The sequence below is a fragment of the Rhopalosiphum padi genome, unplaced genomic scaffold (genome assembly GCF_020882245.1).
Source record: "Rhopalosiphum padi isolate XX-2018 unplaced genomic scaffold, ASM2088224v1 scaffold1, whole genome shotgun sequence".
Lineage (NCBI taxonomy): Eukaryota > Metazoa > Arthropoda > Insecta > Hemiptera > Aphididae > Rhopalosiphum > Rhopalosiphum padi.
Window position 1 is genome coordinate 8,084,716 of NW_026869996.1, and position 3,267 is coordinate 8,087,982.

The 3,267-nt window shown below is 16.5% G+C and overlaps 1 pseudogene across 1 annotated transcript; it reads right to left on the bottom strand.

The window, feature by feature from the left end:
* Positions 1-400: 400 nt before the first annotated feature.
* LOC132931291 (cytochrome b-like) lies at positions 401-1,976 on the bottom strand (annotated as a pseudogene). The gene has a single exon (XR_009662433.1). The product of XR_009662433.1 is annotated as a cytochrome b-like (transcript).
* Between the last annotated feature and the right edge of the window lie 1,291 nt (positions 1,977-3,267).

Sequence of the window (3,267 nt, forward strand, 5' to 3'; positions counted from 1 at the left end):
TTTCTGAGGGTGAATCAGAATTAGTTTCTGGATTTAATATTGAATTTAGAAGTTTATCTTTTATTTTTATTTTTATATCTGAATATATAAGAATTATATTTATAGGGATACTATTATGTGAAATGTTTTTTGGTTTGATAATAAATAAATTTTATTTAAATATTTTTATTTTGATTTTTATATTTATAGTTATTTGATTACGTGGGTTTTTACCACGATTTCGTTATGATAAATTAATATATTTAGTTTGGAAATTAATTTTACCTTTGTCTTTATTTTTATTTGTCTTTAATTTTTCTATTAAATTATTTAACTTATATCATTAATTTAAGTATTAAGTTAATAGAATTAAATTCTATTTTTTATTTTCAAAATAAATATTTTAAATAAATTAATTAACTAAATTAATAATTTATCTCATAACTTTATGATATAAAAGTTAATGAAAAAGTAAGAAAAATAAATTGTTGTAAAAATTTGCCCTGTTGTAATAAATGGGTATTCAACTGGTTGTATCCCAATTCAGGTTAAAATAAAAAATGTTATAATAAATATTCAGAATAAAAATTTATTTAATGGGTAAAATTTATTTCTTAAAAAATTTTTATTGTTTAATATAGGTAAGATTAATAAAATTAAAATTGAAAGTATTAAAGCAATAACCCCTCCTAATTTATTAGGGATTGCTCGTAAAATTGAATAAGAAAATAAAAAATATCATTCTGGTTGAATGTGATTTGGTGTAATTATTGAATTTGCTATAATAAAATTATTGTGATCATTTAGTAGGTATGGAAAAATTAAAGCTAAAATAAAAAATATTCATATAAATATGATTAATCCAATTAAATCTTTAATTAGAAAATATGGAGAAAAAGTAATTTTATCAAAATTTCTATTAATTCCTAGTGGATTATTAGAACCTGTTAAATGAAGAAAGAATAAGTGAATAAAAGTAAATAAAATAATAATAAATGGTAAAATAAAATGGATTGAGAAAAATCGTGTTAATGTAGCATTATTAATTGAGAATCCCCCTCAAATTCAAATAACAATTGAATTTCCTAAATAAGGAATTGCTGATAATAAATTTGTGATTACTGTTGCCCCCCAAAATGATATTTGTCCTCATGGTAATACATAACCTACAAATGCTGTTATTATTGTTAATAATAATAAAATTACTCCAATAATTCATGTTATTTTAAAGTTGAAAGAATTTATATAGATACCTCGTCTAATATGAATATAAATTATAATAAAAAATATAGAAGCCCCATTTGCATGGAAAGATCGGATTAATCATCCAAAGTTAATATTTCGATTTATATTAATAATTCTTTGAAAAGCTAAATTAATATCTGTTTTATAATGGAAGGCTAAAAATAATCCTGTTAAAATTTGATTAATTAAACAAATTATTAATAAAGATCCAAAATTTCATATAAAACTAATTCTAGCTGGTGTAGGTAAATTTAATATTGGGGATAAAGTTTTTAGTATATTTTTTTTCATTAATTATTTTTTTGTCGAATTGGTCCTTTATTAATTTTTAGTATTCAAATAATTAAAATTAATATAAAAAAAAGGATTAAGATAATTAAATAAATTATTAAATTATTTGGTATTATGAATATATTTAATAAATTAAAATTATCTTCAAATATAAATTTATTTTCATAATTGAAATTTTCAAGATTGAGATTTAATTTTAAATAAAAGATTAACATTAAAATTAATGTTAATTTATAAATTATAATTTTATAATTTTTATTAATATTTAATTCATTAAAAGCAATTCTTGAAATATATAAAAAAATAATTATTAATCCTCCAATGTATAAGATAAATACTATAAATGAAATTCATGCTGTTTTAGTAATTATATTAATTATTAATGTTAAAGTTATAGTTTGAATTAAAATGATTAAGTTTGATCTAATTGGTGATTTTATTATAGTTAATAAAATTGCTATGGTTAAATTAGTTAATAAAATAAATTTTAAAATTCAGTATATATTTTAATTAAAATATTAATTTTGGAGATTAATGATAATATGTATATATTTATACTGATTTATTTTAAATAATTTTATAATTTTGATTTACAATATCAATGTTTTTTTTAAACTATTAAAATGATAAATTTATTTATTTTAGTATTAATATTTATATTATTTTCTGGAGTTTTATTTTATATTTTTAATTTTAATCATTTATTAATAATACTTTTAGGATTAGAATATTTATTATTAATTTTATCTTTATTATTTTTATTAAATTTAATAATATTTATTAAACAATATGTTTTATTATTAATTTTTTTTATTTTTTGTATTAGTGAAAGAGTTTTAGGTTTAACAATTTTGATTTTAATAGTTCGTATATATGGTAATGATTACTTAAAGTCATTAATAATTTTACAATGTTAATAATTTTAATATTAATTTTATTTAGTATGATTTTTTTTAGTCTTAATTTTAAAAGATGATGATTAGCCCAGAATTTTTTTTTTTTTTTTTTTTTTTTTATATATTTCAAGATACCTATGTTTAATTATTTTTTAAATGTTAGTTATTTATTTGGTATAGATATATTTTCTTATTTGATATTTATATTAGGTGTTTGAATTATTAGATTAGTTTATATTTCTAGATTTAGTCTTAAGAATAATTATTTAAAGTATTTTAATTTTTTAATATTTATTTTTATTATTATTTTTTATTTTTGTTTTTTTAGAAATAATTTTATTTTATTTTATATTTTTTATGAAATTAATTTAATTCCTGTTATTATTTTAATTTATGGTTGAGGTTATCAATATGAGCGTTTTAAGGCTGGTTTTTATTTATTTATTTATATAATTTTTTTTTCTTTACCTTTTTTTTCTTGTTTATTGAGTTTAAATAATTTTAATTTTATATTTATATATTATTATGATTACTTATATAATTTAAATTTTTATTATTATTTATTTTTAATAATAATTTTTTTAGTTAAGATACCTTTATTTATATTTCATATTTGACTTCCAAAGGCTCATGTTGAGGCTCCTATTAGTGGTTCAATAATTTTAGCTGGGATTATATTAAAATTAGGTGGTTTTGGTATTTATCATGTTTTAATATTAGTTTTTAAAGTTAACTTAAAATTTAATTATTTATTTATTTCTTTATGTTTATTAGGTATATTGGTTTTAAGATTAGTTTGTTTTTTTCAGAGAGACTTAAAAATTTTGATTGCTTATTCTTCTGTTGTTCATATAGC